Source organism: Rhinolophus sinicus, chromosome 13 (assembly GCF_057876585.1).
Source record: "Rhinolophus sinicus isolate RSI-liver-muscle chromosome 13, RSI-T2T, whole genome shotgun sequence".
Lineage (NCBI taxonomy): Eukaryota > Metazoa > Chordata > Mammalia > Chiroptera > Rhinolophidae > Rhinolophus > Rhinolophus sinicus.
Window position 1 is genome coordinate 63,132,703 of NC_142513.1, and position 25,602 is coordinate 63,158,304.

The 25,602-nt window shown below is 49.0% G+C and overlaps 1 long non-coding RNA gene across 2 annotated transcripts in view; it reads right to left on the bottom strand.

Moving 5' to 3' along the window:
- The window catches only part of LOC109453610 (uncharacterized), a 45,381-nt gene extending 28,830 nt beyond the window's left edge, over positions 1-16,551 (bottom strand). For both annotated transcript variants that reach the window (XR_016018307.1, XR_016018308.1), the window contains exons 1-4: positions 15,833-16,551; positions 12,404-12,659; positions 10,754-10,887; positions 8,601-8,790 (exon numbers count right to left, since the gene is read on the bottom strand). This is a non-coding gene — a long non-coding RNA (uncharacterized LOC109453610). The remainder of the gene's footprint in view (positions 1-8,600; positions 8,791-10,753; positions 10,888-12,403; positions 12,660-15,832) is intronic.
- Between the last annotated feature and the right edge of the window lie 9,051 nt (positions 16,552-25,602).

Here is a 25,602-nt window from a genome sequence, read left to right on the forward strand (position 1 = left end):
GCAAAAAAATGAAACTGAACTGCCTTCTCGTGCCACATACAAGAATAAACTCAAAATGGATTAAAGACTTAAATGTAAGACCTGAAAGCATAAAACTCCTAGAAGAAAATACAGGGAGTAAACTCTCAGACATTACCCTTAGTAATATTTTTACTGATATATCTCTTTGGGCAAAGGAAACAAAAGAAAAAAATAAACAAACGGGACTACATCAAACTAAAAAGGTTTTGCACAGCAAAGGAAACCATCCACAAAATGTAAAGACATCTTACTGAATGGGAGAAGATATTCACCAATGATACATCTGAAAATGAAAATATATCAAAATTTGTGGGATGCAGCAAAGGCAGTTCAAAAATGGACGTTCATAGTGATAAATGCCAACCTGAAACAAAAATAGTCTCAAATTACTAAACTTACACCTCAAAAAATAGAAAAATAACAAAGGAAGCCCAAAGTTAGTACAAGAAAGGAAATAAAGACTGGAGCAGAAATAAACAAGAGACTGAAAATACCATAGAAAAGATCAATGAAACTAAGAGCTAGTTCTTTGAAGAGATAAACAGAAACTGACAAGCCGTTAGCTAGACTCACCAAGACAGAAATGGAGAGGACTCAGGCCAATATACTCAAAATTAAGGAGGAGGTATCACAACTGATGCCACAGATAAACAAAGGATTAAAAGACTACTGCAGGCAGTTATACGTCAACGAGCTGGACAGCCTAGAAGAAACGGATAAAGTCCTAGGAACATACAACCTTCCAAACTGAATTGTGATGAAACAGAAAATCTGAGCAGACCCATCACTAGTAAGGAGACTGAAACAGTAATAAAAATGCCTCCCTGCGAACAAAAGTCCAGGACTAGATGGCTTCTGTGGTGAGTCACCAAAGAAGAATTAATACCAGTTCTTTTCAAGCTCTTCTAAAAAATAGAAGAGGAAAAAACTCTTCCAAACTCATTTTATGGGGCAGGCTTTACCTGATTTGAAAAAAAAAACAACCCAAAAATCAAAAAAACAAAACTAAGGATGCCACAGAAAATTACAGGCCAATATCCCTGATGAACATAGATGCAAAAATCTTCAACAAAATATTAGCAAACCAATTTCAACAATACAGTAAAAGGATCACACAGCATGATCCAGTGGTATTTCTTCTTGGGTTGCAATGTTGGTTCAGTATCCACAAATCAATTAATGTGATACACCACATAAACAAAATGAAGGATAAAAAAATCATATGGTCATGTCAATAGATGCAGAAAAAGCATTGGACAAAATCCAACATCTATTTATGATAACACTCTCAGCAAAGTGAGTCTACAGGGAACACACCTCAACATAATAAAGGCCACATATGATGAACACAGAGCTAACATACTCAGTGGGGAAAAGCTGAGAGCTTTTCCTCTCTCCCACAGATCCTTTATGTATAACATTAGTACAGTTGATGTGTTTGCTAATTTGAGAGCTTGTATATGGCTTCTGCCGCTCTAGATTCTGAGAAATCAAAGAGATGTGTTGTGACAAGTCCTTATCATAGTCACAGAGTATGTTCTGATAAATTTAAGACTAACTTATGTTTTACACACTCAGTTAGCCAAGAAGAAGAAAGAAAAGGCATCCAAATTGTAAAGGATGAAGTATAACTGTCACTGTTTGCAGATGACATGGTATTATATACATAAAACCCTGAAGACTCCACAAAAAACCTGTCAGAACTAATCACCTAATTCTGTAAAGTTGCAGAATACAAAGTTCAGTATGCAAAAATCTGTTGAATCTCTACACATTAATAACAAATTATCAGAAACAGAAATAAACAATCCCATTTACAATTGCATCCAAAAGAATAAAATTCCTAGGAATCAATTAAACGAAAGAGGTGAAAGGCCTGTGTATTGAAAACTGCAGGACATTAATGAACGACATTGAAGAAGACAATACAAAAAAACGGAAAGGTATTTCATGCTCATGGATGGGAAGAAGCAATATGTCTAAAACATCCAATCCACCTATAGCAATCTACGGATTCAATGCAATCCCTATCAAAATTCCAATGGCATTTTCAAAGAAACAGAAAAAGTAATACTAAAATTTGTAATGAACCACAAAAACACGTGACTACCCAAAGAATCTTTAGAAGAACAAAGCTGGAGGCACCATGCTCCATGGTTTGAACTATACTACGAAGCTACGGTCATCCAAACAGCATGGTACTGGCGTAGAAAGAAATATAGATCAATGAAACAGAACAGAGCCCAGAAATGAGACCATGCATATGTGGTCATTAAATTTACAACAAAGAAGCATAGACTATGCAATGAGAAGGGATAGTCTCTTCAATAAATGATGCTGGGGAAACTGGGCAGCCACGTGGAAAAAAACCCAAACTTGACCACCCTCTGACACCATACACAAAATTAACTCAAACTGGATTAAAGACTTGAAAGTAAGACTTGACACCATAAAACTTCTAGAAGAAAACATAGGTGGTAAGCTCTTAGGCATCAGTCTTGGCGATAATTTTTTGAATCTGACACCAAACGTAAAAGCAAAAATAAGTATGTGAGACCACATCATACTACAGAGCTTCTGCACAGCAAAAGAAACAATCAACAAAAGGAAAAGGAAACCTACTGAATGGGAGAAAATATTTGCAAATCACATATATGATCAAGGGCTATTATTCAAAATACAAAAAGTGCTCATACAACTCAACAACAACAAAAAATCAAACAGTCCAATTAAAAATGGGCAGAGGATCTAAAAAGACATTTTTCCAAGAGAACAGGTCTATGAAAAGATGGCTCAGCATCACTAATCATCAGGGAAATGCAAATCAAAACCACAACGAGACACCACCTCACACCTGTTAGAAATATTCTCAAGAAAATTATTATTAACAAGCGTGGGCAAGGAAGGGAAGTAAAAGGACCCCTCCATGCACTGCTGGTGGGAGGTAAACTGGTGCAGCCACGGTGGAAAACAGTATGAAGGTTCCTCTATAAATTACTTTTTTAAAAAGAAAAAAATAATAAGTAGAAGGTACCATATGACTCAGTAAATCCAATTCTGGGTATTTCTCTGAAAAGAACAAAAGCACTAACTCTAAAAGACAGCTGCACCCCCACGTTCACTGCAGTTATTTACAATGCCCAAGATATGGAAACAACCTATGGTAAGTGTCCACTGATGGATGAATGCATAAAGAAATCGTTCTACACGCACACACACAATGGAACATTATTATTCAGCCACACAAAGAATGAAATTTTACCATTTGTGACAGTATGGATGGGCCTAGAAGACATTACGCTAAATGAAATAAGTCAGACAGAGACAGACAGGTACAGTATGATCTCACTTATACGTATGTGGAATAAAACTATGTAGTAATAAAACACCGAAACAGAGAACAGATCGGTTGTTGCCAGAGGCGGGGTGGGAGTGGGGGGTAGGAGAAATGGGCCAAGGAGGTTACAAGGTTAAAAAAATGCAGTTGATGTAAAACAGAAATTTTGAATCGTGTGCAAAACACTGACTTCATATACATGTCCCTACACGACGCGTGTTTGGAGATAGGCTAGTGTATATGACAGAGGTTATGCTGCAGACACTATGTATAAAAACAGATATGTGCCCATTATTTCTAAAATAACAAAAATACCACCTTCTAAACCTTTCAGATGAAACCATATTCTTAGAAATTTGCCTGAAAATGTGAAATCTAAAGTCAGGAAAACCACGTGTGACTTCCCCAGCCCGGCTGCTCAGCAGGCACAGGACACTGGTCTCGCCGCTGTGTGGACGGAATTCCCGGTTTTCAGTACCTGCTGAGCGGGCAGGGCCAGGGAAGTCACACGTGTCTTCATCTCTAAAAGCCACGAAATACAGAGACGCTCGTTCCACTATCATTCACTTCCTTTCTCAAGCTGACCTAGAGGACAATAAAAAATCTAATATTTCAAAGCACAAAGGACACTGTAAACAAGTGTAAATTTTCTGTTGTCTGTTCACCATACACTGAGCTTGTCCCCTAACCACGTGACTACATAATGAGAATTATTCATAGGAGATTATTCATGTTCTTGCATCTACTGGGGGAAATAATCAATTTCCTGATTTCAGAACAGCAGCCCGATGTGCTTTGAAGTTGAATGTTCCCTCTTTGTAGCAGACAAAGAACACTATCTGAAGGATTCTGCAAACAGTCCTAACATTTGCTCTTTGAAAAAAGCAAAAATAAATAAATGAAACAGAGAAGCAAGCAGGACGACATCAAACTAAAGGCTTCCGCACAGCAAATGGAACCACCGACAAAATGCAAGTCCGCCTGCATGGACTGGAGCCAGTACGTGCAAACCACACAAGTGCTGAGGGGTCGACGCCCCGAATCTGTAAAGAATGTCCAGTGCTTTCCTCCCTGGTCACCGCCTGGGCTGCCCTTCCCAGGAGGCCAGGTCTGGCAGGAAGCAATTCGTGGGTATATGTCCCACCCCGCCTCCTGCTCCAGTAAAGCTTCTGAGCCTGGGTCCTATGCGCCCGGAGAGCGCCACCTGGCACCCCTCGTCTCAGGATACCAGGGACACCTTGGGGTACGGAGGTGGGATCCCCCCGGGGAGTCAGACCGGCGCTGGGCCTGGGAGGGAGTCAGCCCCACACCAGAGCCCTGCAGGCTGGCGTGCCCCGTCTTCATGTGAAATCCAGAGCCAGCTGTCAGGACACGAGGCAGGGCTGGCAGCCCCACTCACGCTCGGCCACTCCTGACCCTGAGATCGGGCTTCCTTGGCACCAGCACTGAACCCAAAATGGTGGCAGCACAAGTGCTGCAGGAAGCCCGGAAAACGCACATCCTCCGAACCCGAACCCGTGCCTTTTCTGCCTGACCTGCCGAACACTACCGCCCTCTGAAACCTGAACCGTGACACTTCTTCACCAATGACTTGTCCATCACACGTTTACTGGGCCATGAGTGTGCCCTGCATGTCACCGGGGTGGATGGGTTTTGCTGACACAGGACCTAGAGTTGTGACAAAGGCAGTGCGCCTGTGCACGAGGCACTCTCAGTGTAAAACGTCCCCAACTTTTCCACTGTTCCGGTTGTAAGGTCAAATCTATAAAAATTCACCGGGGTCATTTGCAGGGGACAGAGTGGACATAACAGGTAGCATAAGTGTTCCTTGATTTACTATATGAAAATGTCCTATGTCTGAATTGGCACGTGGCATGAAAATAAGGGACGTGATGCTAAAATGAGATATAAAAGCAATCTGAAGGTTATTGTGGAACTCCACTCGCCTAACACTAACGGGAGAACGTCTTTAGAGTGGCTGTGAAGTCTCCCTTGAGTATAAGTATCATCAGGAAAAACAGAAGCAGGCAACACGAAATAATGCCTCAGGCTGATTACCCTGGTAGACGTTGATGTAAAAATGAATAAAAGTCACGGTCAACAGACCCTGAACAGTGACAAGTAAAGGTCTCCTTCCTCCCTGCGTCACACCCAATACCTGACCCACAAGCCACCTGTGCGCCATCATTTTTTCCTCTCAAAGGAACTTAATAAACAGCAGTGTGGTCATTACAAAGTGTGTCTCAGGGCAGGATTCATGTCAAGACAGGCCAGTAAACTCAGAGCCGTTCCGTGGGCACCACGTATGGCCCAGGCGCAGCCCCTGTCCTATTGGGCCCATGTCCCCCCAAACTGTGCTTTCAGGGTGTCTACCTTGGCTCCCCCCTTCTCGCCCCCCCTGCATCCCCCAGAGAGACTGTCCTCCCGCAGGGCCACAGCCAATCTCCCCCTTGCTTTCATTTTCCATATCTGTCCGCAGATATTTCTAGAAGTTACCGGTTCCACACCCAGACCCTGTTTGCACCCCAGATTCTTCTGGTTGTGAATCATTAACTCGGGAAGGCCAGCTGCCACCCCCACATGCCCAGGGCGACACGCAGAACCCTCCCTGAGAAAAACCATCCCCAAGCCAGTCGTTTCCTGCGGCCAGTCTCCTCCTGCCATGACTCCTGTCTGTCCCCTAGGAACCCAGGCTCTGCATTCTGATGCCACAGGCCAGTGACACTTCACAGAAACCCTTCCAGCTCTCACGTTTCCTCCCTACGCGTACCCGGCCGAAGGCAACCCCACCTGCTGCCCCGGATCCAAATTCCATCAGTGCACTGGGTTGCCAGCAGGTCTGTGCAAACCTGATCTCAAGCTGGAGGCCAAACGCCCACCTGCCCCCTCCCCACGCAGGTGACGTCCGACTCAACCCATAGCGAGCAGGACCGAGGTTGAACTAACCCCTTCCCAGATAATCCAAACTCACGGGTGGCACGGATATTCCGTCTGACCTTGAGTGTCACCCTGGACACCCTGTCTCCCTGCTCGTATACCAACCGTCCACCCACCCTCCTGAATCCACCAAAAGACCCTCAACGTCCAATAATTCCTTGTCACCTTTCAAGTTCCCTAGAAAAGTGACATTTCTGCAGAGTGTCCTTTCTCGATGCAGCAACGAACATGGCAATACTGTATTTTTCTCTATTTAAAAACCATGTTTTACGCGTGTGTTATCACCACTGCTCTCAGAGCTTTCCCTGCCTGCATCAGGCGCTCCGTGAAGAGGAGAGGAACACGAGCTGTTTCACACGGAGCTGTTTGTCTATTGCTTTGCAGGTCGTGAGGACCCAGCTTTATTTACTGAAAGCATCAATCATTCAAACTCCAAAAACTTACTTAAAAGTAATTTAAAACTAAATTAAGAGATAACACATATAAGAATAAAATAAACAGACAAAACAAACAAACTCATAGACACAGAGAACAAACTGATGGTCGCCGGATGGGGGGAGGGCTGGGGAACTGGGGGAAAAAGGGGAGGGGGTAAGAAGCACAAATCGGCAGTTATAAAAACAGTCACGGGATGCAAAGTACAGCACAGGGAATATAGTAAATAATATTGTAATAACTATTATGGTGCCGGGGGGGGTGCTAGACTAATGGGGGGATCACTCTGTAACTTATATAAATGTGTAATCTCTACGCTGCACACCTGAAACCATCATAATATTGAATGTCAACTGTAACTGAAAAGTAAATTAAGAGAAATTTTTAAGCCATAAAGATGCATTAACAAGTATTCCATAGAAACTGTTACTTGCTCTTTGCAAAGCCCCGCGAGTTCAGTGTGTGGTGACCCCCGTCTGTGGCTCATGGACAATTCAGAATGATTACTTCACTGCTCAGCTGTCCCACATGCTTAACATTCAGGTCTGTGGGAATGTCACAACTCCCCAGGGTCTGAGGGACCACCAAGGACGAGAAGCTCGTCCTCGAGTTCTTTTGGAGGCTGTGGTTTGCAAGAAACACACGTGGGGTGCTTTGAACACTGTGGGAAGTGGGCACGTTGCAGGCCACGGGGCTTGGGCAGGGGGCGGCAGGGAGCATCAGACTTTATTCTGTGAGAACTCTAACTTTTTCAACGGGAAGTTCAGATGAAGGCGCTTTGTGTCATGTGAGGGCTTCTCAGGCTTTGCAGGCCGGTGGGGTTACGTGGTGAGGCTGCAAAGCACTGAGGCCCCAGCAGGATGGACTGATCTGTGTGTTAGGGGCAGGGACCGGGACTTTAAAATTCCCGGCGACATAAATGGAAAGCTAACTGGCCCTGCCAGTGCATGACGGGGTGGAGAAAGGTGAGTTCATGGCAATGACTGAAGAAAGAAGTGATTACATTCTGTGTAGTCCCCTGGAGTTTGCAGACGAAATGCGCAGGGCAGAGAGAATGCCGGGTGCGTCTGCCCAATGCAGACAGGCCCTGTGTGTGAGCTGCGCTGACAGCACGACGTTGGGCGGTCTCACGGGACGGCTCCCAGACTGCGCTACGGCATCCATGGCTTATGATTGTCGTTTGTTTTAGCATATTTTAGTGGGTGCTACAAAGGATTTTGGAGTGTGCGTATGGCGTCTTGCCTCTGTTCCTCTACCCAGCCTCGAGGACAGTGCTGGCATCTAGAGTCCTCGGTAAGCCTGTGGGGTGACTGGCTGCAGAGACCCCGAACTCTGACTCCAGCTACACAAGTCATGCTCTCGTGGCGTTCTGTGCACCCACTGTAGCAGCGTGGGGAAGTATTAGACGGCTGTAAAGCAGCAGCAGGGCAGACGGAGCAATTGAAGGCAAACCATCACCCTTTAAAAACTGTACGTGAACAAACCCTTCTTTCACAGTTGCAAAAGTCATATCATCCTTTTTTCTCCTTGAATTCATTTTGCGAGTTCCCTTCTGTTATGTATTTTTAGCCTAATTACACATTTTTATATTTATTGATTACCCCAACCAAACTCTCTCTCTCAGAATTATGAATATAAAAGAATTGGAGTTTTACCCCATTTCCTATCACCAGAAGGCTCTAAGTGTTAAAAATTCCTTCTGGATTGAGTCATCAGTACAATTCATCACCAGCACACATTTGCACAGAGCACCACAAAATACTGATAAATACTTATTAAACATTGCAGTATTTAAGGTATGATGGTTGCTTCAACAAAGCCCCACATCCCAGTGGCCCGCCACCACGAAGCCTACCTTCGGTTCACTTACCAGGCACCTCTTGTCATCTTAGCAGAATCCAGCTCGGGGGAAGGGAGAAGAAAGCTTGAAAAGACACGACTCCTTCTTAAAAGCCTTGACCCGGAGCTTGAACACACTGCGACTGCTCACTTTCCGTTGGTGACACGGAACCACATGGTCATCTATGCACGAGGTGGCTGGGTGAGCAGTGGCTTCCGAGCTGAGGCACGGGAAGCACAGGTTTTGTCAGGCAGACGTACGGACAAAGCATCACACATGCCAAGTAGAACATACAAAGCAAGAGTTGGTGGAAAACACGTCTCTTAATGGGACGGGTGGCTTTCAAAACGTTATGTTCTGTTGAGGCATTTTACTTGTTGCTACTAAAATGTGACATGATTCAGCTTCTACTCTACCCATTTTCCATTCCTGTGGCTATAAATACTGAGAAACCTTGTTCTCAGAAACATGTAGGTGGGAATAGAAATTGTTACGGAATTGTCACTCAATTCTTGGAACTCCTTCTGAGCTATATGCCAAAAATGGTATCTTTATCTGTTATTAGTTTTTTTAATTAATAATCAGCTAATCACTTAATTAGGTCCTCTAGCAATGCTGTTAAAATCAAATAATTTGAAACCATCTTTTATGCAAGTGGATGTTACCCATTCATTACAGTTATTCCTTATTTAAATTTCTGGGACATATAACTAAAAAAACTTTCCCAATGTGTATTAAATGACAATTAAGTGTACTGTCCACGTCTTCACTTACGGGCACCTTATTTAATCATAAAGGGTTGGGGAAATTGAAATTTTAATTTTAATATCACTTCGCCAATACAATGTTATTTTACAAAATGTCTCCATCATTTTACTGCCTTATACATATTTTTATTTTGGTGGAAACGTAGCTTATTAAGTTCGTGGAAAAGTCTGCCACCTAATGCAGTGAGCAAAACCAGCCTTTGATGGCAAACCAGCCAGTCCCATCGGCTTACTTTCTTTATTGAATAACATTAGAAAGAACCAACTTTATTTTCCAATGTGTTTTTGAAGAATACTATTTTAAAAGAACCATTAAGAAATAACGTAAGGAGCACAGCTTGTAGGATATGTTACTAAAAGCAATCATTACCAAAGTGATAGGTACCTAAAATAGTATTACTCTATGTAATCCTGTGCAGTGTCAAGTGTAGTTAAAATATTGTTATTTGCAAAGGTCACCTATGAAGCACGGTGTTTGGAAAATGTGTATGTGCTTGTGTGTTACTGAACACTGGCATTTAGCTTTTTGGAATAATTCAGTAAGAATCATGTATAAAAATCAGGAATGATTAATTACATTAGATATCACAATCAAACTTTTCCTGTATATTTAACTGAAGTGTAAAAATGATTCAGCCTGACAGCTATCACATAATTTTGTTTTGTTGTTAAAAGGAGATAGAACAATATTAAACATTTTATGAAATGAAATAAGGCCATGCTAGACTCTAACAGGAATAACTATTTTGCGAGGTGACGTGTTAAAATAGGCTGTAACTGTCTTGTTGAAGGCAGCACCCCAGGATCTGAGAGACCACAGCAGGTCCTGCCTGCAGGACGGAATCAGTGTATACTTAAGAATTCTGGGGGCTCACGAAGCATTCTCATCACGCCCGAAAGAATCAACCTCGCTGAGCTGTACAGGTCCTTGGGGTGTGGACATACCTGAAAGTAACCGCTGAGCTGTGAATGTTGGGAGGGGCACACGTTTTCTGGGGCTCTCTGTTCTCTTCTCAGAAGATCCTCCCTCAAGAGTGATGCTTTATGCGACAATATTTGGGGGATGGGAGAGGTGAAGCCCCTCATGCTGATTTCTCCACCGTATACCCCAAATTCAGAGCATCCCACCACAGGCCAGTCAGCCAGGGTCCCCTGCCTCACGTCTCCCTCACACAACCACCTCCAGGAGCTGCAGCCGAGCCCCAGATGAGCCTGGGGAGCCTCGGCCAATTATCACAGGGGTGGTCCCCAAAGACTGTATTTGACATTGTCTCGGGGTGGTGCCCCAGGGAGCTTTACAGCTCGGAGCAAAGCACAGTAAGACAGTGGGACAGTAGGCGCGCCGCTTTCCTTTTTGTCAAAACAGGGTATTGTGAAAAGAGAGATGGGAAGGGGTATGTAAGCGATCATTCCTACCTGCTCTCAGGCAGATTTGGGAGCGACCACGGCGGAGGCATCTAGGAATGGCTGCCCTTGAAACTCTCCCAGCCGGGGTGTCCTTGCAAAGTCTCCTTCTCTCCGCAGCTCCTCTTCTTCCTCTGCTTCTCCTCCTTGCAGGACAAGAGGAAAACCTCCTTATAACTAAAAGGTCAATGATACAGACCAAGGGTGGAAAAGGCCTCCTTCCAGAGACTGAAGTCTTAGAAATCGGTTCTGAGGGATCTGAGCACGGTTTCCTTACATACAGCTGGCCTCATGGAGCTGGCCCAGCTTAACAAACAAGTTAAAACTATTAAACATAATTTCCAGTAAACTGTAGCTTCTGAATTCCTGTATCACACAGACAAACGCATTAATTAAAAAGACTCCAGGGAGAGCTGTTTTCACAGTCTTAGCTGTAGAGGGCGCAGCTCACTGGCCCATGTGGGAATCCAGCCAGGGATGGCGCTCCAACCACCTGAGTTACTGGGCCGGCCCGGATCCCTGACTTTTCTGATCTTAAAGAGCAGTGCTATTATAATTTCCTTCTTAAGCATGACAAACAAGTAACAATTTCACAACAGGAAGACATTTGTAATATGCACTAAGCTTTTGCTTTTGTTAGCCAAACAAACGTCAGATGAATGTGCTTTCCCACCATGCTTCACTTTGGAGGCTCACAATTTTGTTCACTCTTGCTCTGCAAGGTTCGTATCTTGTATTCGTAATGTTTTCAAAGCCTTCTTTATTTTAGGGCAATCGGACGCTCTCTGGCTGAGCTTCCCACTCAAGGCAATTCCCACCGTCACCACTGGGTGGCAGGATCCCCCCAGTCGTGGGTGAGCTCTAAGCACGGGTGGAAACCGGGTGGGTGTGTAGCCTGGGGGCCTGAGCAAACGGGGCTGAGCCGAGGCCAAGCGCGCACTACCCCCACGCTCGAGGGGAGAAACACGCACAGCGGACAGAAGCTAAGGAACGCCTGTCTCGTTCTCTGCTCTCTTCAGCGTGAAGGCTCGGGGAGGCACACTCAGCGGAACGGGATACAGGTGAAAAGGTTCTCCAGGGCCGTCAGGAGGCAGCAGGTGATGGTAGGACGGTCCCCGCTTTCCCCCTGTGGGGAAGCTCTGCACCCTCAGCACCTGACCCACGCATAGGGTGACTTTGGTCTGGAGCGATGGCTGAATGTCGCCGTTTCTCCGCACTGGGGGGCCAGCGTGGGAGGCCAGACTCGGTGATTCATCAGAACCGTTGGGAGAGGACATGGGAGGACAAGTGATGCCACAGCCAGGCTGACCTGGCCCCACCTCGCCGGAGCGACTTGCCATCCCTGAGGGATGACAAACACTTTCATTTGCCTGCTGCTTTCACTGCTTTAAAGGACAACATGTGCTGTGTGATTACAAAGTCGGCCCAGACTCTCTGACTCCGTCACAGCTGCCTACCCCTTCCGGCCGCACAGCTCGCCGGCTCTTGAAGCTGAGAGAGTTAAGAACCTCGCACCAAGGTCAAGAGGTGGCCCACTGGCCAGGAAGTGGGGTGAGTTTTCTGTCCTCAGCGTCCCTCTCTATAACTTTATTTGCACTGTGTCCTGAGTTGCAGCTTCTGTCCTCAGCACCACCCGCGGGATTAGGGCCTGAAAGGACTCACCTCGCTTCCTGGTTCTGTGCTCTGCAGCTGCGGATGTGAAGGTCCCCCCAAGCTCCTGGCAGCCCTCAGCAACGGGAGGGGCAGGAAGAGACAGACACCGAGGCCAGGTGCAGCTCGTGGAGGCATGGACTCACTGTTCCAACTCTTCATTCAAGGATGAAATGACAGGTCTCGTGAGCACTGATCCTGGAAGGGACTTCATGCTAGGAAGGCCCCAAGCTGGCTGGACCCCCAGCCTTTCCTCTACGATCTCTTACTAGGGGAAAAAAGAAAAAAGAAAAAAGGCTGCTGCTAGCCATAGCATCTCTTGGCTGAGAGCAGTACCTGCCGGGAGCTGCCATCTGCTGATGCCCACGGGAAAGCCCAGTGCCAGGACACAGAGCTGAGCTGCTGTGGCAAGGGGACGGGCCATCCTGCCCCTGTCAGCACCTACCCCACGGGGCTGCGGGCCTTCCCCCCGCTGCCGGAGGCTCACGTGGTCTGTCTCTGCTTTGCACAGCTCCTCTGGGTACCCAGCTATGTCGGCTCAGAAGGTGACTAGCTGTAGCCCCCACACCCCTCGCCTCCCGGCTGCAAGTCCTTACGTCACTCGAACTTCTACATGGGCTGAAACCTGACAGCTAGCTCTGTGCACTCTCTACGCCTCTGTTTAGTCATATGGCAAATGGCACAATGAATGAATAGTACCTACCAACAAGGACTGTGGTGAGAATGAAATAATTCAGATAAGATAACAGGCACAAAATAAGCACTTACTGTATATTAAGAGAGTCCACTTTTCCAATTATGTGATGTGCTCATGGTAACAGTTAGACTGGGTTAAATTGCAAAAGAAGACTCACAGGAACTCCTATGACTATTAATCAGCGTCCTCCAGAGAAGCAGAACCCATAGGATGTGGGTATATGTATATATGGAAAGAGATTTACTCTAAGGAGGTGGCTCGTGCTATTATGGAGGCTGGCAAGTCCAAATCTGGAGTGGGCGGTGGGGTGGAGACCCAGGAGAGCTGGTGGTGCCAGGGAAGTCCGCAGGTGTCTGCCGGAGAATTCCCTCCTACTCAGGGAGGCTGGGCCGTCTGCTCTAGTCAGGCCTTCACCTGATTGGGCGAGGCCCACCCCCATTAGGGAGAGCAATCTGCTTTCCTCAAAGTCCACTGTTTTCAATGTTACACTCGTCCAAAAACACCCTCTAAGCCGACACACAACATTAACCATCATAATGACACTGCTCACAAATCTACAGTGTGTTCCGGGAAAAGGATGCACTACAGCCGGGGTTGGACTAAACTGCCTGTTTCGATAGAGTCCAAGAGCTAAGCGCAGCCTTTATATTTTTATTTCTATTTACTTATTTATTTTAGCCTTTACATTTTTAAATGTAATAAGGGCTCCTGGCTTTTCAACAAGAACTCCAGGAGTCGAGCATATTGCCTTTGGCCTGCAAACCCCACTATTTGCTGTCTGGATTTTGCAGAAACAGTTGCCGATATCTGTAAGAACGCAATGGCGTTACAGGAGGGGTGTGCATCACAGCCCAAGGCTGCCTTGCAGCGAGGAGCTGGGGAGGGGAGGCTTGAACAGCAACCGTCCCCCTTTGTACAGGCTGCACCCCTCGCTGTCTCAGATTGGGCACCACCACTTGTCCGCGGAACATGCCGGAATTATGGAGCATGGAACCAAGTCTCGACCAGGGTTTATTACACCCTGCTGCTCCCCTAGGCACGTTCTTGCTGCATAACCAGCTCCAAAGACAGAGCCCTGGAGGCTCTCACGGGGACCAGGCGCAAACACTAATCTCGTTATCAATAAACAATGCTGACCAGCGGCACACACCTCCCTCAGATGCCTCGGACCCATGCTCACAAGGCAGCTATTAATCAGAGCCCTTCATGCCTTGCCCGGGGGTCGGTGTCCTGCAAGGGCCCCAGTGAAACAGCTCAGGACAATTTCAGATCTGCTGGAATTAACCCTCACCGCTCAGCAGTGGTCTCTTTTCCTGTCACCGCAGAGCAAACCTGCGGCTCACTATTATAAAGTAAAAACACGTTCTATCACCACACAGGTGAAGACGGAACCCTGCCAGCACCCAGGAGCTCCTGGGGCATCGTTCTGCTCCACGGCAGCCCCCCCTCTCGGCCTGAAGCTTATGGTCATCACTGCTTGCTGTGACGTCTGCTTTCGCCACCACGTACGCCTCTTCATGCTTCTATTATAGTTCAGGGGAGTCTGTTTTCAATCTTCATATAACGAGAACGGTAACTTTTCTACCTTCTTTCGCTCATGTTAGGTTTTAAAGGTTCATCAGCGTCATCACTGCAGAGTCTACCACTGTCAAAGCACACCTGAATGTATGCACCCCCTTTACTGTTTGATAGACGTGGGGGTCTTCCTAGAACGTAACTCCCACATCCCCACGTGGTGACTGGGCCATGTGTCTCCTGGCTCTGGTTGTGTCTGCGGTGGGAAGGCCAACAGACTGACTCATCTTCCAGTTGGCAACTGAGAGTTCCTCAAAATTACACACGGGGAGGCAAGTCTGCAAACAGAGTTTGCCTGTGAAGTCTGATGGTGACTGGAGCCGTTCTCAGATCCCCAGGCCGGCATTCTCATCGGGCTTCTCTGACTCTTGTGGGAAGCCCATGGGGGGGGTCCCCACATTCAGAGGTCAGCAGAGTCCTCCTCCTCTGGGCACAAAGATGGGGCCACACATGGAGAAGGGGTCCTTTCTTGTACGCCTCCTGCCACTACACTCACTGTGTTGAGAATATTTCAAACATCCAGCGAAGAATAGACAATATAAGACCCGTGCACCTACCACTGCAGCTAGACCCAACTTCAGCGAATGACTGTCCAACTGAGCTCTATCCAGAGAAACGGAGAGGCCTGTTCATCTAAGGCCACACCTCCCTTTCCCAGAGTAGATATTTTGATGAATTCGGGCACCATTCCCATGCGTATGGCTTTCTGCCCTCCCTACGTATTTACATATTCATCAGGATTATAAAGCACTCTATTAGAAGCTTTCAAGCTCCATTAGTGGAATCATATTTCTGATAAAGTTGGACTTATTTCTCTTTAACTGCCCCCCATTTTTTTTTTTTTCTTTTTTCTCTCACTGCTTCCTATTGGCTTGATAACATTTTCTATTTCCTTTTTTTTTTCCTTTTCAGTCAATTTTGATTTGGAAACTACAGATCGTAGTTCTGTTCTTTTAGTGCCCTTACGCTTCATTTAAAAAAAAAAAAAGCGTATTTAACCACACGTTAAAAAAAATAAAGACTGCATTTTCACTCCGCCCCAGTTCTCAATAAGGGATTGGTGCGGTTCAACACCCACTGAACACATATCACTTTTTGCTATGATTATTTATAATTTTAGTTTCCATCTACACGGTGCATCTTTTAGTAATGACGGATCAAGGACTTACGGTCTCGCCAGTTCAGAAAAGGCTTTTCTTGAGGAGCAACGGGGAGACACTGCTTTCAAACATCCCTCCTCAGCTCAAGATTTTCTGGCACTTGGTGCCAAACCTTCTAAGCCAACAGATGTCCTCGCAAGTTCCTATAGATAAAACCATTATAGGGAATCAATGAGCTCCTGTATTTTCCATTAGAACTCAGCCATAATCTAGGTCCCTCCACGTTGTCACAAATGTCAAGATCTCATTTTTTCATGTCAGAGAAATATTCTATTGTATGTATGTATCACCTCCTCTGTCCATTCATCTATTGATGGACACTCAGGTTGCTTCCGTACCTTGGCTGTCGTAAGCAATGCTGCAGTGAACGCAGGCGTGCATATATCTAATTAGTGCTTTCATTTTCTTTGAATAAACACCCAGAAGAACTGCTGGGGCTTACGGTAGTTCTAGTGAGGACCCTCCATACTGTTTTCCACAGCGGCTGCACCAACAGGGCACGAGGGTTCCCTTTTCTCCACGTCCTCACCAGCATCTGTTATTTGCTGATTTCTTGATGATGCCATCCTGACACTGAGGTGACATCTCATTGTGGGTTTTCGTGGTTTTTTTTCCATTTCTCTGATCAGTGACATTGATCACCTTTTCATGTTTGTTGGCCATCTTGTGTCATTTTGGAGAAATGTTAATTCAGGTCCTCAGCCCATGTTTTGATCAGGTTGTTTGGGTTTGTGGTGTTAAGTTGTATGAGTTCTTTATACATTTAGGATATTAACCCCTTATCGGATGTAGGTTGTTTTTTGGTTTTGTTGATTTTCTTTGCTGTGCAGAATCTTTCAGTTTGATGTAGTTCCATTTGTTTATTTTTTCGTTTTGTTTCCTTTGGTGGAAGAGACATACCCAAAAAGATATTGCTAAGAGCAACGTCAGAGTTTACTGCCTATGTTTTTTTCTAGGAGTTTTACGGTTTTAGGTCTTACATTTAAGCTTTAAATGCATTTTGAATTTATTTTTGTATATGGTGTAAGAAAGTGGTCCCGTTTTTTCTTTTTTGGGGGCATGTATCAGTCCAGTTTTAAAAACACCGTGTATCGACGAACCTGCCAACATACCCCCGTGTATGTTGTTGCCTCGTTTGTCACGGATAAAGTGACCGTAGAGACGTGGGTTCATTCTGGGATGTGTTGTGCTCCATGGATCTGTGTCTCATTTTGCGCCAAGGCCAGTCTATTTGGATGAGTCTGGGCCTGTAGTGTACTTTGAGGTGGGGGAGCGTGACCCGCCCACCCCTCCCCGCCGCTTTGTTCCTCTCTTTCAGGATTGCCGTGACTGGTACACCTTAGAACTATTTGGCGTAGTTCTTTGAAAATGGTCATCGGTATTTTGATACAAGGATCGCATCGAGTCTGGAGGTTGTGGCTAGTGTGGGTTTTTAAGCGTGTTCATTCTTCCTGTCCGTGAGCACGGCCTATGCTTCCATTTATCTGGACGTTCAGTATCTTAGTTGAATGTGTTACTGTGTCCGAAGACAGGTGTGTTAGCTGCCTGCCTGCTTACATTCGTTCCTAGTGGTTTTCTTTCCGAGGAACCCCACGCCTGCTGTCCCTCATGTCCTCCGACACCCCCTACCTGCCTCGCGCTGCCTCAGCTCTGCAGCCCCCACGGCACTTCCCGGCCAATGCTGAGGCGTCAGGAGCTGAGCCCTGGCTTCTGTGGCAGAAGCGGGGGGTGGACAGTGTGGGGTGGTGACTGTTGGGGGTACATGAGAAAAGGGCTGCTAGGGGGGATTGTGGGGGGTTGCACCTTGGTGGTGGTGGAAGAAGGCACAGAACTAGGAGGGAGGCTGCTGCGGGAAGGGGGGCAGGACGTGCAAAGGCAGGGAGTGTAGGTGTCTTAGCAGGGACAGGAGATGGCGAGGTGGTTCCCGTTTCTCCTCCTCCTCCTCCTCCTCCTCCTCCTCACTCTCCTCCAGCTCCTCGTTCTCGTCATCCCTCGTCCTCCTGTTCCTTATCTTGGTCTTCCTCCTCCTCTTCCTCTTTCTTCTGTCTCCTCCTCGTCCTCCTGCTGCTCCCCCTCCCCCTCATCTGTCTCCTCCTCCTCCTCGTCCCTCACGTCCCCCACCTGCTCCTCGTTCTCCTCCTGCTCCTCCTCCTCCTCCTCACCATCCTGCTCTTCCTCCCCGTCATCCTCTTTATGGGCTGCCTCCTCCAACGTCTGTGTCGCCTCCTGCTGCTGCTCCGGGTCCTCCTCCTCCTCCGCCTCCTCCTCCACGTCCTGTAGCTCCTGCCCCTCCTCCTGCTCCAGCTCAGCCTCCTGCTCGTCCTCCTCCTGCTCGTCCTCCTCCTCCTCCAGCTCCGCTTCGTCCTCTGCCTCCTCCATCTCCTCCTCCTCCTTTCCCTTTCCCCACCTTCTGCTTCCGATGCTCCCGCTTCGGGCTCCTCAGTCTCCTCTTCCTCCTCCTCCTGCCCTTCCAGACCCAGTTCCTCCTTCGCCTCCTGCCCCTCCTCGTTCTCCGTATTGATTGTATCATTTACGGAGAAGTGACTTATTTCACTTCTGACACAGGCGTGAAATAAGTCACTTATCAAATAGGGAGCGGAGTGAATAAGTCACTTCTCACACGGGCCTGAAATAAGTGATGTTACCTGACTCACCTTGCTTTTCGTCTTCCTCCTCATCTTCCTCGTCGTTATTTCTTGTCCTCTCTCTTCATGCTCCTCGTCCTCCTCCTCAGTTCTTCCTCCTCCTCTATCACCCCAGAATTCCCAACCCTTCATCCCCTTTCCAGTCCCACTGCAGCGACCCTCCCTCCCCATAGGACCCCAAACTCAAGAGCACGCATTGCCTCACACGACACGAGTGTCACGTTTATTGCAGTTACATGTCGGGACGGCCCCTACCACCGTTCTGCTGCAATGCACACAGCTCTACCCCCTTCCGGGCACAGCAGCCCCAACCTTCCAACTCTCCACCACCCTTCCTTCTAATGAACAGCAACCCCTGCTGTTCCCACTCCCCCCCACAGCGCCCCTCCTTGTGCCTCCCTTGTCGCCCTCCGTGTACTCCCCCTACGCTGCATCCATCCACCCCCACGCCAGGCCTGCCTCCTACAGTGGTTCCCCCTCTACCTACTGCCACCCAGCTAATCCCCCGACTAGTGCCACAGCGCCCAACCTTCCTCCCCATCCAGTCCCCCTGGTACTCCCCCAAAACCCAGAACAGAAGAACAAGCAGTGACTGATGCAGACTAGTTTCCTGGATTCATTACCCTGACGGGCGCTATTTGTGGGAATTCAATGCACCCACCTGCAGGAGACCCCTTTTCGCTGCAATGCAGATGTCCCTCTGCCCGGGCTCAGCACCCCAGCACCCCTCCTTCTCATACTAACACATTGAAAAAAGCCAGACTCAGACTTCAGCCTTCTGTTCCTAATCGCCACCCCCCCAAGTGCCCCCTACACTCCCAGAACACCCAACTTGCCCCCTCCTGTAGAGGGGACCACATACTCAGCATCCCTACGCCTGTATGTTGACAAAATCCAACGTCATCACACAGAACAACTCCCATGTGCAGTGCTGCTTATTTTCCCCTAAGTGTTTTCTCCCAGACACCCCTTGTGCGGCGTCCTCCCACCCGAGCACACCCCCACACACACACCGCCTGCAACAGCTGACCAGCTCCCCTTCTTTGTTGCAGGCACCAGAGTCCCAGAACCTGCAACCTGTGTGGTCACCACAGCTGCCATAGACATCCACCAGCCCCACCTCACCTCTGAGGGCTGCTCAGTGGACATGGCCGTGAAGCTTGGCACCAGCTCCCACTCCACTCCCAGCCCTGTCACCCAGGCCCAGAGTGACAGCAGCCAGACTCTGTGCTCCTCCACAGACTACAACACCACCCGCGAGGACACGTCCTCCAGCCAGCCTCTCACCACTGCCACCACCCCAGCGGCAGATCATGGAAGCCATGGCCCAGGACCTGCTGTGTCCCCTGTCACAAGGCACCAAACCAGCCCCCTCTGCCTCACCCAACAGGCTGTGCCCAAAGCAACCACGAGTTGGAACGCAGCGTAAGCGTTCAGCCAGACAAACCGGGACGGCTTCACTGTCCTTCACATGAAGCCTGGCCCCCACTCCCCACCTGCTGTGCCCGCCTGGAGGAATTCAGGTATGCGGATCACAGACAGCAGACACTGCACAGGGTTCCCGAGGCCTCCATGTGAGACGAGGGCACACAGTCCCGGGGTCACACGCAACTGCCTCTGTCACGATGCCACCTGCACCGAAGGGCAGGACGCCAGGCCAGGGAGCCCAGAGCCAGCTCTCCCTCTGGGCACGATCAGACTGGTGCACGTGGCTGGGGTTTCCCAAACCACTGTCACACAGCAGCAGCCTGAGCAGGGCTGGTGGTCCCGGCTCAGCCATGGCCTTCATTCCCTGGACTCTCGGGAACAGCACTGTGAGCCCCTCCCAGGAATCCCGGGTGCAACCCACACACCCACCATCTGAGCCGCTTCCACACCCAGCTCATTTCTGCATGAGCATTTCTGCATCTTTTCAGGACGAATCTTGTCACCTTCACAGGATGTGAAGGGGTGGGGGGAGGAGGGAACAGCCATTGTCCAATCTCAGCTTAATAAAAACCAACTGCACTCAGACTTAGTTGGCAGGCGTCTTTCTTCGGATGAGGACTTACTGAAGAGTGTGCAGTGCCTGGCTGGCATTGCCCTGATGGGTCACCTGGGACACGTGGCTGAAAGGGACACCAGCAGTTGTCAAAAGAGTTAAAGGCCTCTGTGTCCGACCGACCCATCTTTGAGGTGTCATCTGAGGCATTCTGGCTCACTAACGGCAAAGTTATAGCTCTCAGCACTCCCCTGAGGCTCCCCAGGGCCCTGTCAGGTGGGGGTCACGAACTCCATTTTACAGGTGAAAAGCCCGAGGCGCAGAGAGCAGTCTGAAACTCTTAATGCCAAACTCTAACGAGAGGGCCCCGGCAGTGTGCGCCCAGGCGGCAGAGCTTTGGGAAGCAAAACGGTCACACTCAGCTTCCGTCACATGCTGAGCTGTAGGGCGTTTTCTGATTTGGGATCGCTAGGCCAGGAGCCAGCATGGCCCCGGATTAGCGGTCTGTGGGCTTGACGGCAAACACCCCAGTTCTACGAGCTGCAGTCTCTCCATACTGTCACACCGCTGCGAGCTGAAAATCTGCCTTCACACTGGAACAGGCAGAACGTGTGTCAGACTGGGGAGAAAGCCACCAAGGGCTATGTCCCGCCTCTTCAAGGGCAGTCCACTGTCACAGCTTTACAGTCACACTTACCTTGAGGCCTGCAGTGCACGACCGTGAGAGTAAGAAGCCTCGGTTTCCATGGCTGCCCCTTGCTCATCCACGCGACTGAGCCCCCTCTGGGTAACAGCAGCTGTCTCCTTGAAGCCACCAGGAGACTGATGGCATTAATGGCCCCCATTCATTCGTTTCCTGCTGTGACCGGCTCTTTATCACGGCCCTGCAGAGAAGGCACTGCTTTCCATGCCTGAGAAGAAAAATCATGCCCGAGGGCACACTGCTAATTAGTCCACTAGTAGCAGGATTCAAACACAGGGCTGCATTCCATTCCCTCCTGGAATTAAACCTGGAGACATGAGGGCGGCCAGAACTCAGGCCGCCAGCCCCAGGTAGTCACTGTCGCTGGGCCATCCTGCCTGCTTGACCTCGGCCACTCCTGTGCCCAAGGTGCCACCCTGACATGCCAACCTGCCAAGGACATGGCTCAGACAAGGCCCCCACAAGAGAGCTGGGCTGCAAGCCTGGCCCATGGTCAGCCTGTCCTGAGCGACACCACCGGCCCCTCCCCAGCCAGCCCTGGGGAATGCCTCCGACCCTGGCTTTCCAAAGACCAAGTCTCAAACCCTGCACCTGAGAGTCGGGTGGCACGGAATTCTCTGCAGTGTGGCTGTGTTTGTCCCCTCCGTGACCCTCAACTTAAAGAGAGCTGTACTGCTGGTGCGACTTCTCGTCCCCACCCTGACTGCTGCTGTGCACCAGGGTTGCTGCCCCGGTGCCTGCACACAGCTTGGACATTTGTGGTCCCCCACCTTCGTGACGGTTGCGGGGACAGCAAATGACACACTGCAGGGAAAACCCTTGGAGAACGTCTTGAGGGAGAAGCCATCCTCATGGATAACCGATGGCTGGGGCCTGTGGCGCCCGCCCACACTCAGCACCTCTGGGAAAGGTGCCCGGGACTTGGCCCTGCTGTTGACAGTGGCCGTGGGAGGGGCCCGGGCCATCCGCTCGGGCGCTCGGCCCTGCACACACGTCCCATCGGTTCCCGTGACGACGGCCAGCGCCCTGACTTGGGTGACAGAGCGCTGTGCTTCCCCAGACAGGAGGCACCTTCTCTGCATTCCTGTGAACAAAGGAATGCAGGACTGCTCCCGGTATTTTGGCTCCAGTGCTGAAAACTGGTGCCGGCTCTTGGCGAAGACTCACTGTATTTCCCCGAAAATCAGACCCAGCAGGACCATCAGCTGTAATGCGTCTTTTGGAGCCAAAATTAATATAAATCCCGGTCTTATATAAGACCTGGTATTTTATATTTGTATCACGTATCTTCTTATATCATGTTTACTTATATCTTGTGTTTACTTATGTCTTTTTACTATTATATCTTGTTTACTTTTTAATTATGTATCTTGTCTACTTATACCCTATGTTGTTTGTTTACTCACATATCTTGTTAACTTGTATCATATCTTGTTTTTACTTTTATTCATATCTTCTTTATATTGTTTACTTTTCACTTTTTTTGTTTTTACTATCATATCTTTTTACTTTGTGACTTATTTACTTGTATACATCTTGTTTACTTATATATGTTGTCTGTTCCTTGTTTACTTATAGCATACCTTGTTCACACCTCCATAGCATACGCTGTGTTCACTACTTACAGCATACCTCACTCACTCGCACCATATTTATTTATATCATATCATATCATATCATATCATATCATATCATATCATATCATACCATGTCAAATATTAGACTGTCTTACATTAAAATATGACTGGATCTTATATTAATGTTTGCTCCAAAAGACACATTAGAGCTGATGGTCCAGCTAGGTCAGCTTTTTGGGGAAACTGGGTAATTATCCAAAGATGATGCGACCACTGCTGTTAAGTGTACTGCAAGCGGCCCCCAGCACGGCCCTGGCACGAGTCTGCAGAATGCAGGGCAGCAGGCCACCCACTTGGTCTGCACGGGCAGAGGACACTACCACACCCGGACACCAGATGGGAACAAGGCACACACCGTGACTGACCGCCCACAGTGATGGGACACCTCCCGCCATCCCACTGAGGCCCTGCAGCATGACGGAGGGACGAGAATGGGGTATGGAGACCTGCCTGCGTCCCCCCACAGTGGCTCAGACCTGCTGCTGGTGCTTCTGCCTGGGACACATGTGCTGTCCGTCTCGCTGCCCCCACTGCACCCGCGCCTGCCAGGCCGGCTTAGGGACACCCTTCATTCTCCCAAGGAGGGACTCGGGATACGGCCTGGGGCTGAGAGCGGACTCTGGCCTAAGGTCACCACCTACTGGCTTCTTCACTATTTCCGACCCTTTCCAACCCTGATGTGCTGACTTACATGGAACTGCTCTGTGAAACTAGGGTGACCAGCAAGGCGTCTTCATTTGAGTCCCCCACAAAACAGTCTCTGAAACCTAGGGGTACAGACACACTAACGTGCTTTCTGCACAGTTATCAGTGAGGCTGCCTTTAGCTCAGCTGGCCCGATCCAGCTGCTGGAAACCAGTGTCCTCTGGGTTTCCCAGCCTCATAAGGCCACTCTCACGCGGATCACAACACCCCTCGTGAGACGGTGTGAGATGCGACCCAGCCAAACACCCGACCCGCTGGGCGTCAGGCCCCCAGCAGACACGCCCGAGAAGAAGAGCCCACTGTCCAGCCCAGAGCTGGCACCCTTGCCACCCACCCATCATTTCTTCCCCCTCCACCCATCCTGAACACACTGCCGGGCAGGCTGTTCCACGGAGGTTAGGGCACGGGCCTTGCTCACAAAATGGCAATGGCCCCAGTTGCCAGGAAATGACGCACCTCTTGGTGGAATATCCTCGAGAAACTGACAGATTTCATGCTAACACACCAGCGAGGAGCGAGGTCAGACACTGCTGCTGGTCCACTCGCTCCACAGTCTGCTTCCCTTCCTACAGAGACAAGGAGCAGCGAACACCAAACGTGTAGAGAAAACGCAAGAAAGACTCAAGATTGGGCAAAAGCTGATTTTCCTACAAATCAGGAAAGCCTGTTTGTAATGCACCCGGTGTGGGACCGTCCCTGGTCTGGCTCTGAGGGCAAAGTTTGAGAACCACTGACGTTCGAGCAGAAAGGCCTAATCCCACAGCCCACCATCATTCGTCGGCACAACCCCTCCTTGCCCCCTGCTCCTACCCCACATGCCACACGGGGACGCGGCAGGCTCGGCGAGGGACCCTAGTGCTAACGTCATGCCACCCGCTTGTCTGATCTGCGTCTCATCTCAGCTTTCTTGGGAGCTGCCAAACCTCAAGGGTGGGCTGTGCCCCGGTGGCAGTCTTCTCAGGGCCCGGCCACATGCCACTGCCCCTCAGGACACGAGCTCCTCACTCAGGTCAGAGGCTGAGCTCCAGACTCCCACACGGCCCGCGGGGACATTCCCCAGACTGAGCGGGGACAGGGGAGAGGCCGGACCCTGTGAGCAGCCGAGTGGTCATCGAACACCGAGCATCACTTCGCTCCTCTCCTCTCACATCACTGAGACAAGGTGGAAATGCCAGCGACACAACTCCAACAGCTGACTCACGACAAATGACTATGACACAAATCAAAAAGGGCTCCACTCGTCAGCCTCAGGCCAGCGCACGAAGGGGACTGGCTGGCCCCTTTGCACTTCCCTTGGACACCACTGGTCACCTCCCATCCCTTCCGAGCTCTTTCCCTCGTCCTGTGAACTCCTGTAACTTCTGCAGTTGTGCTCCAGGCTGTCAGCTCGTCACTCAGCTCACCATCCTGAGGGCATGGCCACAGCCTCGGCAGCCTCTCCTCCTGACCCTCTCGACCTTGATCGTGCCCCTGGGCAGCAGAGCGAGTGCCAGAGCCCAGAGGAAGCCATGAGGGCAGCAGGAGGGGGAGGCACTGCCCAGGCAGGACTTAAACCTGTGTAACGTGTCGAGCTGCCTAAGCACAACGAGGCAGCCATCCTCCTCTGCTCCCATGTCCCTTCCAGTCACGGGCCTGTTCGCACAGCACGGTACACTCAGCACATGTCCCCCAGGGCCCAGCTGGGCCAGGGGGCTGTCGGCACACAAGAATGGTTTTCTGATGATGACGGGACATATTTAGAGTAACGTCCGTGCTGTGTGGAGTGGCCACACTTTTTAAACTCTGAATTCGCAATCAAGTCCCCTTCTCTCAACAACTGACTTACGATGGTGAGAACGGCGGCAACATCCACGTTCAGTCTGGCGCCAAACACAGAGCCCTCCATGAACAAGACTGGCCAAGAAACAATGATAAATGAATTCTTACTACCTGTCTCCAGTTGTGTGTGTGTCTGTCTGGCTGTCTCTTTCTCTCGTTACGAAGCGAGGCATATTTCTGGTGGCAGTTTTAAATCTGTGGAAAGACTTTATTTCATGTTTTATTACAGAATTAGAAAATTTCTTTCTTTTTTTTTTTTTTTTAATTAAATTTATTGGGGTGACAATTGT